Source organism: Puma concolor, unplaced genomic scaffold, assembly GCF_028749965.1.
Source record: "Puma concolor isolate L17-30 unplaced genomic scaffold, mPumCon1.1.hap2 unalloc_scaffold_92, whole genome shotgun sequence".
NCBI classification, from domain to species: domain Eukaryota; kingdom Metazoa; phylum Chordata; class Mammalia; order Carnivora; family Felidae; genus Puma; species Puma concolor.
The window spans coordinates 928-17342 of NW_028240305.1; the positions used below are offsets into that span (position 1 = coordinate 928).

At 46.4% G+C, this 16415-nt stretch overlaps 2 long non-coding RNA genes across 2 annotated transcripts in view; one reads left to right on the forward strand and one right to left on the reverse strand.

Moving 5' to 3' along the window:
* On the forward strand, positions 1-14774 carry LOC147570819 (uncharacterized). Its single transcript, XR_015248008.1, has 3 exons — positions 1-114; positions 3603-3723; positions 14186-14774. It is a non-coding gene; the product is annotated as an uncharacterized LOC147570819 (long non-coding RNA).
* Positions 7340-16415, reverse strand: part of LOC147570820 (uncharacterized) — a 26517-nt gene continuing 17441 nt past the window's right edge. The window contains exon 2 of the long non-coding RNA XR_015248006.1: positions 7340-8129. This is a non-coding gene — a long non-coding RNA (uncharacterized LOC147570820). The remainder of the gene's footprint in view (positions 8130-16415) is intronic.

Sequence of the window (16415 nt, forward strand, 5' to 3'; positions counted from 1 at the left end):
TCTCTTTCCAGATGGACACCTGTTGGATTCAAAGAGCTATGCCATTATTGGAGCAGATCTCCGAGATTCACCTGAACTCGAAGAGAAGCTAAAGAAATGGAACATGAATCCACAGTGAGATCTTGTTTTAACCTCTTACGCGTTTGTGATTTCATGCGAATACGAAATAAGGTCAGGTGAAAGTGCAGCATGAGACCCGTGTTCCGTTTTTAATTCTGAAATGTTTATCATTTCATGGCTATGAGGGAGGTTTTCTAAGTTTTTGAGAAGCAATGTTTCTCCTGTTTTCACATCAGAATCACGTGTATTGCTTTTATGACATACTGATGCCTAATACCATAAAGTTTGAGAGAAGATAATTCTATGTATAGAAACCTACAACTGCAGGGCGCCTGGGTGGCTCAGTTGGTTAAGCGTCCAACTCTTTGATTTCCGCTCAGGTCATGATCTCACGGTTGGGGAGATCGAGCCCCATGTCAGGCTTTGCGCTGACAGCTTGGAGATTATATTAAGTATGCGTGTGAAAGCAGTTGAACGGAAATTGGCGCATAAGCTATAATCTGTAGATTATTACAGTTGCAGTGGTAACCAGCAGCAACCCGCTGCGAACGTAGAAACACACCATTTGGGCAAATGTGCTACATAGCCAGGGAAATAACCACTTACAAATCAGGAGAGCTCTTGGGATGCCTGCGTGGCTCAGTTGGTTAAGCATCCAACTTCTGATTTCGGCTCAGGTCGTGATCTCATGGTTCATGAGATTGAGCCCCACATTGGGCTCTGTGCTGACAGAGCCTGCTTGGGATTCTTCCTCCCTCTCTCTCTGTTCCTCCCCTGCTTGCCCTCTGTCTCTCTCAAAATAAGTAAATACACTTAAAAAAAAATTAATCAGGGGAGCTCCTGATAGGCAAGTTTGCCTCACTTCTGGAGATTTACAAAATGGATAAGGAACAGCGGCTATCACAAGTATTAGAATTACATCCATAGTTCTCTGGGGTTCATTTGTGCTCTGTGTTTTCCTCCGTGGGCTGTTTTCGCTTCACTTAGACTTCTCTTCTGAAAAGTATTAATCCTGTTTTTAATATTGGCGAAGCTACCTCTTAAAACTACACTGTAAACGTGTCTAACTTTTCATTTTCAAATAATTCAAATTTGTAAAAAAAAAAGTTGCAAAAGCTGTACAGGAAATTCCCACGTAGCCTTCTCCACCTGGCTTCCCCCCATGTGGTAATACCGTATGTAATAGTCGGTGCCTTTTGCATTAAAAAGGTTTTTGGAGGGGCACGTGGGTAGCTCAGTCGGTTAAGCATCCGACTTCAGCTCAGTTCGTGGTCTCATGGTTCGTGGGTTCGAGCCTTGCATCAGGCTCTGTGCTGACAGCTTGGAGCCTGGAGGCCTGGAGCCTGCTTCAGATCCTGTGTCTCCCTCTCTCTCTGCCCCTCCCCTGCTTGTGCTCTGTCTCTCAAAAATAAATAAACATTAAAAAAAATTTTTTAAATCAATAAAAACGTTTTTGGAACTGTTTTTCTCTAATTATCAACCTATTGAGGTTTTGAAACTTTTTTTTCCACCCACTCACTTTTTCTAATCGTTCCTATTGATATAATCTGGGGTTTTAGACTTAGGTTAAAAAAAATTGCTTACTTTAAACTTCCTTTTAATGTTTTTCTTTCTGATTTTCAACTTCATCTTGGACTTCATTGTCTATCCTCTGGATTTAGTTCTCTCATTCTTTGTACCATGACCCAATTGGGTCCAGAGAGCATTTGTAGATATATACATACATATGTGTGTGTGTATTTGTATACACATACATATATATTTATTTTAGAGAGAGAGAAAGAGAGCATGTGCAAGTCAGGGAGAGGGGTAGAGAAAACGAGAGAGAGAGATAAGATCCCAAGCAGGCTGCATGCTCAACGTGGAGTGCCAACACAGGGCTCAATCCCATAACCCTCGGATCATGACCTGAGCCGAAATCAAGTCAGATGCTCAACTGACTGGGGTACCCAGGCGCACCTGGATATATATTTTTAATTTCATTTAGTGTTTATTTATTTTTGAGAGAGAGTGCGAGCACGAGCCGGGGAGGAGCAGAGAGAAAGGGAGACACGGAATCCGAAGCAGGCTCCAGGCTCTGAGCGGTGAGCAGAGCCCGATGTGGGGCTCGAACCCATGGACTGTGAGATTATGACTTGAGCTGAAGTTGGATGCTTGACCGACTGAGCCACCCAGGCACCCCTGGGTGTATATTTTTAAGTCACTTGAGTTGTACAACATTTCCTTGTCAAAAAAAGGAAAAAAAAAAAAAAAAAAAAGGAAATCCTGATAAACAGTAACAGTGGATAGTCGGGACTGTCAGGTCAAAGCCAGCAGCATTTGTGGGTAGCCTTTCTCTCTAGTGATCATGAGTCCAGGCACTGAGTCTAACTGCATGGGTTACATTCTGACACTAACGTACACGATGTTCTTTTCAGCAAATTTCTTGGGTATTTTCAGTTCAGACAATTTATTTGTTTTGAAATTCCCCGCCAATAAAAATAGGCAAAAATAATCTACGTGCTTTGTGAGAAAACTAGCAACCAGCCATGAGGAACAGCAGCGTAAAGGGGCAGAGAAGGAGGAGGATCCAGTAAAGGAGTCAGAAGGAGCAGGAATAAATCAGCAGAGCTCACATAATTTAGGGCTGCCTGTGTTCCCTTCCAACATGTAAAGCTTTTAGAGATTTCTGTAGGAGTTTATTGCTTTTCCTGTTTCGTAATTTGTTCGTTACTTCGGGTCTGGTAACTCAGACCGCATACTAATGTGTCATTTGCTGAAGACTGTTCGTGTTGTTTTTAATTCTTGATGACAAAAGTCTGTGTGAGAAGAATTAGATTCTGTTGAAGGGATAGCAGTATTTCTGCATTTTATCAGTCAGCTTTTGACGTGTACCAAAATCTCTGCAGCCTCAGCGGTCTCGAACAACTCACAATTCAGAGCAGTTCACAAGTTGCTCAGGATTGTGTGAGTTGACCATTTGGACTGGGCTTCGCTGGGTGGTTCTTCCACTGGAGCCAGCTGCAGCTGAGGTCCCCTGGGGTTCCCTCCTATGCGGATGCCTCATTCTCACGCACAGGGCCTCCCCTCCGATAGCAAGCCGGCTTGGGTTCATTGCCACACTGGTTCAGGCTGCTGAGCAAGAGGGCAAGGGCCAACGTGCAAGTGATTTTCAGCTTCCGCTTGCGTCGTGTTTGCTACTGTTGTATTGGCCACAGCAAGTTACAGGCCTAACCCAGATTCCAGGGGAAGGGAACTAGACTACCTGGGAGCAAGGGGTCTGCAGGGCCACCTCGTCACCATGTGCGGGCATGCCGGGGGAGAATTTGGAGCCAGCCAGACAAAACCTTGCTCAGTGCTCACGTTGTTACGGTCTGAAACTTTGGGTCACAACGGGGCTCTCCGCCTCTTAGCGCCCTGATAGTTGACGTGCTATCCGGGGCTTCTCCTCTTCCTGCGGTGTGCACCCCAGGGTTTTCCTGCCCTGCCAGCACTATCCGTGGCTGCCGTTAGAGTCCCGATTTGATGAATACATACTTATGTGCCTTTTTTCTTCTCTGAAGATTGCCAACACTGCTGATAACGGAACGTGTGCTGGTTTACATGACTCCGGAGCAGTCGGCCAACCTTCTCAAGTGGGCAGCTAACAGTTTTGAGACAGCTGTGTTCATAAACCATGAACAGGTAAAAGGAAGCTCCAAGACCTTTGCGTGCTGTATGCGTTCGCGTGGTGGCTAACCCTCTCTGAGCAACCTCAGTATAAATTTCCACTCACTCTTTTCCTTCCGCCTCTGGCCACACACACATCTCCTTTTTAAATCGATTCCAGCAATTCCCAGCGTTCCTGATTTCTTAACTTCCTGCAAACTCGCAGCCAGGGTTTTTGGAACTTCTCTCTTGGCCTTTACAAAAACTTTGTAAAGTTCACATTTTACCGTTGTATTAATTATAGAGTCATAGATCGCGATGGAAGGAATTTTGGCTAACATATGGGTGTCAGGGTAGCGAACCCTGATTCCTTCCGAGGCAGGCAGGTGATGCAGTGGAGGAAGTTGGCCAGGTGTAAGGCAGACAGGAGTGCTGGGGACTCTGGTGAACCACAGTTCACCCCTGCTCAGTGCCACCTCGTTCCCATGTGGACATGGGAGCCCGGAGTTGAGAACCCCCAATTTTTCAGGAGAAGCTACAGTGTAGAATTTTAATGTAAAATTCCTAATTTGTAAGATCCCCGAGTTTGGCCCGCTGGTTGCCTGTTTTTCTCTTCTGATGTGGTGGGAAGGCTTCTGTTTTAGAGCTTTGGAATTACTCAGCGTGGGTCCGAGTCCTGGCCCTGGCTCTTAGGATTGGCCGGGTGCCCTTAGGCAGAATTGTAGGGTGGTTGGGAGTCCATGCTCTGGAGGTAGATTGCCTAGCTGTGTGACCTGGACAAGTTTCATAACCTCTCCGTGCTGTCTCTTGATCAGGAAAATGAGAATACTAACAGTCCCGACGTTAATAAGGTGTAGTGAGGAGTAAGCGAGTTAATTTGTACAAGAGCGTTTTCAGGATTGCCCGGCTGCTGAGCAGGTTATTAGCTGTTATTTGGATCTTTCTGAGCCCCAGGTCCTTGTTTTTGATTTTGATTTGTTTTTAAAAAAGTTCTCTACTTATTTTGAGAGAGAGCATGAGCAGGGAAGGAGCGGGGTGGGGATGGGTGGAGAGAATCCCAAGCAGGCTCTGCGCTGGCAGCCTGGAGCTTGACACGGGGCTTGATCCCACGAACTGTGAGATCATGACTTGAGCCGAAATAAGGCTTGGATGGACGCTCAAGTAACTGAACCACCCCGGTGCCCCCGCCAGGGCTTTGTTTATAAAGGGATAACTTCTCTGGACTATTATGGGAGTTCATGAGATGATGTGTAGCGGGAGGCACGTGACTGAATGCATGGTGGCTAATTTCATTGCTTATTTCATTTTAAGTTTATTGATTTTATTTTGTTCATCTCATTTTATTTTTAAATGGTGAGAGCAGTAAAGGCTTTGCCCCGTGTCACATAATTATGGACAGATCTAAGGCTAGACCTTGGTGGACTTTCTCACCCCTTCATGCTCCAGGCCACATTCCCGTAGAGGTGGTTCTCGGTTGAGTTTTCTTCCTTCCCTCTGTGTAACTGGGGGCATTCCTCAGACTCAGTCTTCAGTCCTGGTGAGTGGACATAATGGTAGCTGGCCTCATCTGGCTTCTGTAAGTCCTGGGAATCTGTCTTTGCTTGCAGAATACCAGGACTGGGGAAAATGAATTCTGCTTGCTTTCTTTTTTTAATTTATCTTATTTTTTTAGCGTTTGTTTTTGAGAGAGAGAGAGAGAGAGAGAGAGAGGGCGCGAGCAGGGCGGGGATAGAGAGAGAGGGAGACACAGGATGTGAAACAGGCTCCAGGCTCTGAACCGTCAGCACAGAGCCCGACGCGGGGCTCACACTCACGAACTGTGAGATCGTGACCTGAGCCGAAGTCGGCCGCTTAACCGACTGAGCCACGTAGGTGCCCCTGAATTCTGCTTTGTTTTCACACATTGTGGGTGTTCACCCTGCTCTGTTCACCTTGTTTCATTCGTGCATTCTCTTATTCAACATCATATAGCAATGGTGGATGAAGTGAATCTTGACCACGGACCCAGTCACTTGGGAGCAAGCCTGGGGATGTGTCCGTTTTAACTTAATTCAGCAATTTCCTAACAAATGCAAACCATCAGCCTCCTCAGGTGTACTAATTGCTCACATGCCTTCCGTGATTTCCTAATCAGTGTTTTAAAATGACAAAAACCACATGAATGATGAAAAAAAAATTTTTTTTTAATATTTATTTATTTTTTAGAGAGAGAGCGAGCAGGGGAGGGGTAGAGAGACAGACAGAATCCCAAGCAGGTTCCATGCTGTCAGCACAGAGCCCAGTGCGGGGCTCAAACCCACAAACTGTGAGATCATGACCTGAGCCAAAAATCAAGAGTCGGTCGCTTAACCGACCGAGGCGCCCTGAGTGATGCAGATTTCAGTACTGATACAATAAGGGTAGCGAACTTGTAGAAGTTGCTTGCTATGTAGCAGGCACCTTCCATGAGTGTGACCTGTATTAACCGACTTGTCACAGTAACCGGGTGTGGCGGGTGTGGCCGGTGAGGGGACCGAAGCACAGAGGGATTGGACAGCTTGCTGCCCACGGCCGCACGGCCTCACGGCTGGTAAGTTTCAGGCCAGGATTCAGACCCAGGCAGGAAGACGACGGAGCACATGCTCACAGGCACCCAGTGTGACCATCCGTGCCACGTAAGCCTCACACGTCCACCGAGAGAGAGTGATGCTGCTTCTTGCCTGCCACCGTTGTCACAGGAGCTCTGGGAATCATTTCGTATGGGGGGGGGGGGCGGGTAAGCATCTGCATGATGAAACAAGGCGTTCCTTGAAACTGGCAAACTCTTGAGGCCCCCGTGGATGTTCTAAGAAAGGGACAGGAGCAGACAGTTGCCACCTGCCTCCTGTGGGAATTCTGCAGTCCTCAAACTGCCTGCAAGGCCTGGGGCTTCAAGGGTTCAAGGAGGTTGTGCATATTTATTACTAACGTGGGATGTGGGAGAGAGAACACTGATGTGAAACCTAGTCTAGTTAAAGGTTATCGAGCCCAAGCAACATTTCTGAAAGTCTGAAAGTGAAGCTGAAATATACGATCAAAGCCAATGAGCAAATATTACTAAGAATAAGATTGTCAGGGCTCCTGGGTGGCTCAGTTGGTTAAGTGTCCAGTTTTGGCTCAGCTCATGAATTCACGGTTCAGGAGTTCAAGCCCCATATTGGGCTGTGTGCTGGCAGCTCAGAGCCTGGAGCCTGCTTCAGATTCCGTGTCTCCCTCTCTCTCTGCCCCTCCCCTGCTCACATTCTCTCTCTCCCTCTCTCTCGCTCTCTCAAAAATAAAATAAACGTTAAAAAGAAAAATAAAAAAAAGAAGAATATGATTATCTAATAATTCTTTAAAAAAAAAACCCTCCTACTCTTAATAAAAACTTCCGGTCCTTAAAAACAACAACAACAACAAAAAAAACGTGCTCTTAGAATCTTCTACCTGCAGGTGGCTGTCATAATTTAGAAGGATGTTCTGACATGGGCTGGCATGGCATCATTTTTCTAAGCTATGCCAGCTCCTCTCTGTGGGAAGAGACAGAAAGTCACCCGGGAGCAGACTGCTGGTCTTCAGGGGCTCAGGTGAAAAGACCTGCCGAAGGTCATGGAATGAGAAGCAAGGACACAAGCAAGGAGGCTTAAGAGAAACCTCAGTGCAGAAGGGTTCTGTCTTTCCCGGCGTGCCGTGAGGTGGGCGGAGACGGAACGGGGTTGAGGCCGAGTGAAGGGATGTGCACAAAGGGTCCCAGGCCTTCTGGAAGAAACCCCCAGCCCCAAAGTTAGGGAAGCCTGTGAGAGACGAAGTGCAGTGGCCCCGGCCGAGGTCCCTGCAGGAAATATCCCTCCTGCAGGGCAGAAAAGTCCAGGCTGGTAACAGGCCACCTCAGGGCCTCAGGGTGGTTCTGACAGGTCTGGTCACCGTCACTGAGACTCTATGTCCGTCAGGAGCCAACTCAGCCCAGAAGTGGAGGAGGATAGCATGAGAGGCAAGAAGTGGAAACTCTAGGCTGTTGCTGGCAGGGCCTGTCCCATCAAGGACACCGTCATAGCAGCGAGCGACAGGCCCGCAGCCTGCCCGGGACCCGTGACCAGGCTGCAGTGCCGGTGGACCGGCCAGGCCAGCCAGCGCCTCCCCCACCCCACCCCGACACCTGGCACTTGAAAGCAGGACAGCCCCATCTGAACTTCACAGCATGACACCGAAGTTCCAGATCCCCTTTTTATCACCGTGCAACCCAACTGCTTTTCTTTCCTGCTCGGGACCATGCCGATCAGTCTCATCGTGTCTCAGATCATACATACAGACGTTCGTACACAGATCTGCTTCAGTTCTCGCCGATGAGGCTTTGTTTTGTTTTCCTCTTTAAGCAAAGCACTTTAAGAAGATTTTATTTTGTTACCTGTAACAGATCTTCACTGAGGACTTCTGTTTTCTCAGCTCTGTGGGAAAAAATGAAAAGCTCAGAGTCAGAAATCCAGAAATGCAAAGGAACTCGTGAAATGTAACAATTATTATCCCAGAGTTTAAAACAAAACAGCTAGGGACGGACGCCTGGGTGGCTCGGTCGGTCGAGCATTCAACTCTTGACCTCAGCTCAGGTCATGATCCAGGGTCGTGGGATCAAACCCCACGTCGGGCTCTGTGTGGAGGGTGGCGCCTGCTTGGGGTTCTCTCTGTCTCCCTCGGCCCCTGTCTCCCCCCGTTCCCCGCTTGTGTATGCATGCTCTCTCTCTCTAAAATAAAAAAATAAAAAATAAACAAAACAGGCAGAAATGAATGATAACGTGGGGAGAAATTCCACCAATGTTGACATCAGAGGGCTCCTTGAGCAAAACCAAAGAAAAAAACCAGCAAACAAAAGTCTGCAAAGAATAGCAACCCCAAACAAGAACAAAGCCTCGAGACCAGTGGCTCCCAGACCTGGGCGTGTATAGAATCACTGAGGGTGGGGAGTGTGCGGATTTAAAATGCCAGTTTCCAGGCCTCACCTCTGTTCAAAAGCAGGTCTGGAACACGATCCTGCTTCTTTAAGAGGCCCTTTCCTCCCAGAATTCCATGGCCGAGACCCACAGGCCACCCTTGGAGAGAAGACTGCTCTAGAGGCGCCTCGCTGGCTCAGTCGGTAGAATGTGCAACTCTAGATCTGGGGGTCATGAGTTTGAGCCCCACATTGGGCATGGAGCCTACTTAAAATAAATTTAAAATAAATAAATAAAGAGCGCTGTAGAGAAGCTGAACCTTCATTTCCTAAAATGATCATTTCTGGGGCGCCTGGGTGGCGCAGTCGGTTAAGCGTCCGACTTCAGCCAGGTCACGATCTCGCGGTCCGGGAGTTCGAGCCCCGCGTCAGGCTCTGGGCTGATGGCTCAGAGCCTGGAGCCTGTTTCCGATTCTGTGTCTCCCTCTCTCTCTGCCCCTCCCCCATTCATGCTCTGTCTCTCTCTGTCCCAAAAATAAATAAACGTTGAAAAAAAAAAAATTTAAAATGATCATTTCTGAGCTTGACAGCCTTACTGAAACACGTTTGTCACAAATCCAGGAACGTGATTCAATGATACACACACAAATAGTAACAACTGAGTACTTCCTTCAGGCATCTCATCTTTACTTTAAAAAGAAACAAAGTACTTTCACAGCGTTCTCCCACTCATGCTTTCCAATTATCATTAACTATGTAGACCTTTCCAGAAAGCCGACCTGGCGGCCATCAATCGGCAGAGGAACATCCTGAGTTGCTCGAGCCTCAGTTGCCAGATCACGCTACTTTCCGAGGACTCCTCTGCAGTCCAAAGGGGCAGCACTGTTGCTGTACGTAATACCCAGAATGACGGCAATCGAGGTGCCATAGTGGGACTTCTGGTTCAAACAGTGATTTAAGTCGAGTCATTTGACACCCCTGTAATCAAGTCATTTGATTACAAAGCAAATCAATGTATTTATTATCCTTTGTTTCATTTTACCAACTAGACCCTTTGCTTTCAATTTAGAGGTACTTTACCTAAAAAGGTATCTGGAGACTGAAATCTATGTGGAACATATTATACGAAAATGTTAACATACAGCTTGAAAATAAGTTGACACTATGTTTCCTGCCTTTATGGACACTCAGCCACATATTACACTGATAAAATTAATTTTAGAAAGAGATCCAATATCTCTTCTTAATCAGATTTATTTCTGGGCTTTCTAGTCTGTTCCATTTATGTATCTTTTTTATGCCAATACCATCCTATTTTGATGACTACTGCTTTGTAATATACAGCCGACCCTTGACCAACATAGGAGTTAGGGGTGTTGACCCTGTGCAGTGAAAAATTGGCACGTAACTTTTAACTCCCTGAAAATTTAACTACTAGTAGCTACTGTTGACCAGAAACATCACTGAGAACATAAATAGTTGGTTAATATGTATTATATGTTATGTGCATTGTTTAATGTATTCTTACAATAAAGAAAGTTAGAAAATGTAATTACTTTTTAACATTTTTTAATGTTTATTTACTTTTGAGAGAGAGAGAGAGAGAGAGAGAGAGAGAGAGTGTGTGTGTGTGTGCGCGTGCAGGTGAGGGACAGAGAGGCTTCAGACTCTGAGCCTGTTAGCACAGAGCCCAATGCAGGGCTCGAACTCACGAACTGCGAGACCATGACCTGAGTGGAAGTTGGACGCTTAACCGACTGAGCCAGCCAGGCACCCCTAGAAAGAAAATGCTATTAAGCAAATTGTATGGAAGAGAAAATACATCTACAGTACTGTACTGCAAAAAAAAATCTGCATATACGTGGACTCATGCAATTCAAACCCACGTTGTTCCAGGATCAAGGAGTTTGAAATCGGGAAGTGTGACGCCTCCAGCCTTGTTCTTCTAGCGCAGGATTGCTTTTGCTGTTTCAGTCGTTTGTGGTTCCATGTGGATTTTACAATTGTTTTTCTTTTTTCTGTGAAGAATGCCATTAGAATTTTGATGGGAACTGTACTGAATCTGTAGACAGCTTTGGGTAGTATGGAGGTTTTAATATTAAATCGTCTAAACCATGAATACAGGCTATCTGGTAAGATTACTTTTTGTGACGAATCAGGAGTCTGGAATGTAACATACAAATTGGGGTGGCTCCTTCACACTAAGATACCCCCATTGGTCTATGCTAGCCCCACCTTAATTTTAGGGAACCACCATGGTCCCTACCTCCCCCAATACGTGCTCCAAATGACTCGATCTTTCTCATCACTGTGTCTGGTCCAAGGCTCAGCCCTTTCTATGCTGAACTGTTTGGGAGTGTTCATCTTTACCAGAGAATCTGCCAGTAGAACTTTTACCCAGGGAAGTCTAGCAATTACTCAGAATACTGGCCACGGTGCCCATTCAAAGAGTATATTAGCCACAGAAACTTGGTTTTTACTGAGATGTGATTTTTTTTTTAAGTTTACTTATTTATTTTGAGAGAGACAGGGAGAGTGTGACTAGGGGAGGGGCAGAGAGAGAGGGAGAATCCCAAGCAGGCTCCTCGAGATCAGTGCCCAGAATCTGATGCAGGGCTCAATCTCACAATCTGAACCGCGAGATCATGACCTGAACCGAAATCAAGAGTTGGACACTCAACCGACTGAGCCACCCTGGCGCCCCTGAGATGTGATTTTTGATCAGATTTTAAAAATTCATGAATAAAGCAAAGAGGGAGAGCAATATGTTAAGCTTATCAAGGCACCTAGAGACAGCGCAAGCCAACGATTAAAAAAAAAAACACTTGCTAAATCACATTGTTTTCAATCAGACATTTTTCTCCACAGACCTAAACTTTTTGTATGCGGGTCTTTTTCTGCTTCGTCAGAGCCTTCTTTGTGTCCAATGTTCTGTGCTTGAAAACACACTTGAATGTTTCCTGTCTGTAACTGGGAAAACGATACAAAGCAGGAAAGCACTTCCGGCTCACCATTTTACTCTGGGGTTTGTTTTTTCCTATGCAAGCCACTGTGCAATCTCACTAGTCATTCAAACAAGGCTTACTTACATAGGGCAGCATTTTTAAATTTATTACTTTTTGGTAAAGCATTAACTTTTTCCCTTGTAATCCCCAAAACCTACAAGCGGCAGGGCTGTGCAGGCCTCGATGTCCTCCCCGGTTCCCTTGACTGGTTGTGGTAATGGCCGCCTTTCAGTCGTGCCTAACGGGAGTCTCACGCTTACTGGGCCAGAAGAAAACGGAAACGCCCCCAACCTGAAGCAGTTCAACTTACCCGGAAAGACACAGAGGCTTGCACTAGGGCACAGGGTCAAAGGAAAACCTCCAACTGGCGTGACAATTTCCAACTCTAATTGTGGACTGATTTCTGGAGAAGTTTCTGCCATCGGTACACTCAAATGCCCAACGCCACTAATGTGAAACACCACCCTGTTTCCCAGGATACAGACTACTGCACGTGGGCCGCGTCCACCTGCATAACGCACGTATCATGGGACCGTGGAAATAAATGCTCAAGTCCACACCTTCAGTGCATGCTGTGATCTGCCAAGCACTGTGCATGACTGACCTCTTCCCTGCGAGCCAGAGAGATCCACGGGGGCAGAGACCAAGTCTATCTCGGCCATCACTGCCCCCCCCCCTTCCCCGGAGCACCCGGCTTGCCATGGCCACCTGCCTGCCACACCGTTGTGGGTGCTTCGTAAATACACACTGAATGCATTAACGAAAAAGCAAATGGCTGTCCCAACAATAGAGAATGGTTTGAAAAAAAGGTCTTTCTAGATTTCAACAGAGGTAGCAAGAAAAAAATCCAATAGCAGTAGGCAGAAAAGCAGACGTGTGCGTAGAATTGCCTTCCACAGTAAAATCCACAGCGACTAAAATTAAAACATGATAGTGCCTTCCCAAGCTAATGTTTTTTGTTTTGTTTTTTTTTAATGAAAGAAAGAAATACAGCAAGTAAACTACCCATATTACCAGGGGTCAGCGAACTATGGCCCACAGATCCAATCTAGCTCACTGCCTATTTCTGTATGGCAAGCTAATGGTTGTTACTTTAAAATGGTTGGGGGTGGGGGAAAGAAACTCCAAAGAGGAACATACGTACGATGCGCAAGGATGCTACGAAATTCAAGTTTCGGTGTGCACAAATCAAGTGTGACTGGAGCACAGCCAGGCTGATACGTTTCTGCATCATCTATGGCTGCTTTCACACCACAACGGCAGGGTGGCGTTACTGCGACAGAGACCAGACGGCCTGTGGAGCTCAAAATATTTACTCTCTGGCTGCCTACCAACCAGGGTGCCAACCCCGGCTGCACACCAGTGATCCTCACGGGGTGTGGTGCAAACCTCACAAGGAGGCTTTCTGGAGTCACTTTGAGGACTGGTACGTGAAGCCGGTCCGGAGGCGTGTAGCCGGCCTTCTCCGAAGTCCCGCCTCATGTTTGAGAAGCTGCCGCTAAAATGAAAGGGGGCGGCTGACTCTGATGATACAGTCCAAATGTGAGGCGCAGCCCGATGCTGGGGACGTTGGTGACAGGCGGAAATCAGACGTGATGTCTCTCCTCCCCCTACCCACCTCCACCCACTCCCCACCCCAAAACCCACTGAAATATTGTAACTATTGTTCTCTTCCCAATGCTTACCGACACACCAATGTCAGGACAAGTTCTAAATAAATACCACTGCCTGGGTCAGGCGTCGGCAAACTTTCTCCGGAAAGGCCAGATCGTAAATATTTCGGGCTTGCAGGCCACACCATTGCTGCTGCAACTACTCCGCTCTGCCACTGAGACACAGAGGTTGTCACAGACAACATACAGACGAATGGACCTGGCCATGTTCCAATAACCGTGACTTCTGGCCGCTGAAATGTGAGTTCACATAACTTTCCTAGGTCACAAAATATTCTCCTGATTTTTTTCCCAAACACTTAAAACTGCATAGTTTGCTGACCTCTGATCTGTGTACCGGTTCAGTGTGGTTTCCCAAGAAGCTTTGATCTTTTCTAATCACTCCCAATTCTTCTTACTTTGAAGGGGGATGTCTGCGCGTTCCCAACTTGCTCTTCTGAAGGCAAGCGGCGCCGCTAGCTTTTCGGGATTTCACCAGCTCTGAGCCACTCTCAGCCCGAGAGCAAAAGCTCACCTTTTACCACTCAGTCCCTCTCTCCCCAGGGATGGCAAACACACGGCCCCGAGAGCCAACACGAACTTCAAACATCAGTGCCTTCCCACTGCCCCAAGATTCTGGTGTTGACGGCTTTGGTTGACCAAGCCACACGAGAGTTCATAATTCTGTTGGTTTTTCACTTCAACCATCACTTGGGTGTATCCAAAAAAAAAAAAAAAAAAAAAGTGAGACACGGAGAGAATTTTTAATAAACTGATTTGAAATGCTGGTTACCTGCAAATATTTAAGTGCATGTTTGAGAAAGAATATAAACTATGACCCATCAATTGAGGCGTCTCAATACGGTCTACAGGGCAAAGACATACACGGTCACCGACTGCAATGAAATTTATATTTGCAGGGAAATGACAGCGGCCAGATGCATTCTGCCGGGAACCAGATTTTGAGCAACGCTGTCCTCTCCTGGTACAAGCCTTTACAAAACCCACTTGAGCCTCTGTGCCCAGTCTGGACACACTCGTCTGATTTCACAGTGAGCCAGGGAACTACTGGGTGACTTTTTCCTGTTCTGTCTCATTAGATTAGCGGTCTTCTTAAATTTCTGGGCAGTGATCTGAAGTCTACCTAACTGGATTTTAAAAGTAAAGGAACCCTATGACACTTTATAAAAATGAAACAATTTGTTACACATTCCAAAAGTAGTTTTAAAAGACTTAAAAGAGGGTTTATAGACTTCTAAAGGGAAAGTATGGGAAAAGAAAAACAGAAGACCCCTGCATAACACTGAAAAGGAAAAGGGTAGTTTTCAGAGGGAAAATGATCAAAGTATTCTGGTAATAGGATGGGTGAAATATACCTAATACCTATTTGTATATACCTAACACATATACCTACGTACATAATTGCCTTCATGTTTATAGCTTTCCTAAGATTAATACCGTTTACTTTTTACCTTAAACAACGATAACAAAACCCTGATGGCTCTTAACTGAATCTCTGTATTATTATTATTATTTGAATTCCAGTCAATAAGATGAAAGGTTATATTCTCAGATAAACGGAATTGGGTTTTATTGTCTTCCTACGCACGTAAGCTTATCCCACAGCTTTTTGTTTGGTCAGCTGGCCTTTTTCCCCCTCTGGCACACGAAATGGAATCTATTTGCTGTCCCTGCTGTAACCATGTGCTCCACCAACAATTTCTGCTCGTGGCAAAGTCGGAAGGAAGCTCGCTGCCGGGGACACTGTGCAAGTCCCTGCGGTGGTCTCCCCAGGGGAGTCATTTAGATAGTAAACCTGCTTGGGCCTGAGGGCAGCTGAGTTTGAGGTTTCAAAATGTACTGAAGCAGGCAGAAATATGTGAGACCTATTTTGTAAAGGATCTCAACGCGGACAAAGCATGTGGAGCTAAATCCTATCGGGGAGGGGGGCGGTTCTGGGATGGGGGATTCAGTTTACTGCCACAGCCGGGCAAGAAGTCAGGCGGAGGCGAAAGGCCATACACAAAAAAATGTAAAGCAGAAGTGCCAAAGGCAAGGCCACACGAATTCAGGGCTCGGCTCTGACTCAGTGCCGTGGCCACCGGCAGGGAGGCACTCCGCATCTTAAGACAGGTTGTGCAAGCTCTCTTCCAAATGCTTCTCCCTAAGTCAGCACATCTGGACTTTGAAAAGCACGTTTCCATAAAAAGCGGGTTATAAATGATCATTAAGCTCTCAGTCCAGGACCCGTTGGGCTTACGGCTTATCTGAAGTGCTCATTACGCTTACGGCTTATCTAAAAGGCAGCCCTTGTAGGCGCCTATTGATTTCTCTGAGCCACTGTGAATCTAGGCAACGGTAGTAAAAAAAAAAAAAGAAAAATCCAAGAGGTAACAGCGATTCTCAACCATAGCTACACATTATAATCCTGGGGGCTTTAAAAATACTACAGGTGATTCCATTTTTTTTTTTTTTTAATATTTATTTTTGAGAGACAGAGAGACAGAACACGAGCAGGGGAGGGGCAGAGAGAGAGGGAGACACAGGATCCGAAGCAGGCTCCAGGCTCCGATCTGTCAGCACAGAGCCGGACGCGGGGCTCGATCTCACTAACGATGAGAGCGTGACCCGAGCCAAAGTTGAAGTTTAACTGACTGAGCCACCCAGCCACCCCCAGATGATTCCATTTGTATGAAATGGCCAGAAAAAGCAAATCTACAGAGGCAGGAAGCAGATTAGTGTTAACTGAGGGCAGGGGTGGAACTGAGCACTGACTCTAAAATGGCCTAAGGGATCTCATCGGGGTGAGAGAACTTTTGTAAAATCAGACTGTGGTGACGGTCACACGATGCTGTCGGTTTGCTAAGAAATCACTGAGTTTTGGGGGCGCCTGGGTGGCTCAGTCAGTTAAGCGTCTGACTGCGTTCGGCTCAGGTCATGATCTCGCAGTTCGTGAGCTCAAGCCCCACATCAGGCTCCATGCCGACAGCTCAGAGCCTGGAGCCTGCTTCGGATTCTGTGTCTTCCTCTCTCTCTGTTCCTCCCCTGCTTGCACGCTGTCTGTCTGTCTGTCTCTCTCTCTCTGTCTCAAAAATAAACATAAACATTAAAAAAGGAAAAGAAAGAAAGAAATCACCGAGTGTTGCACTT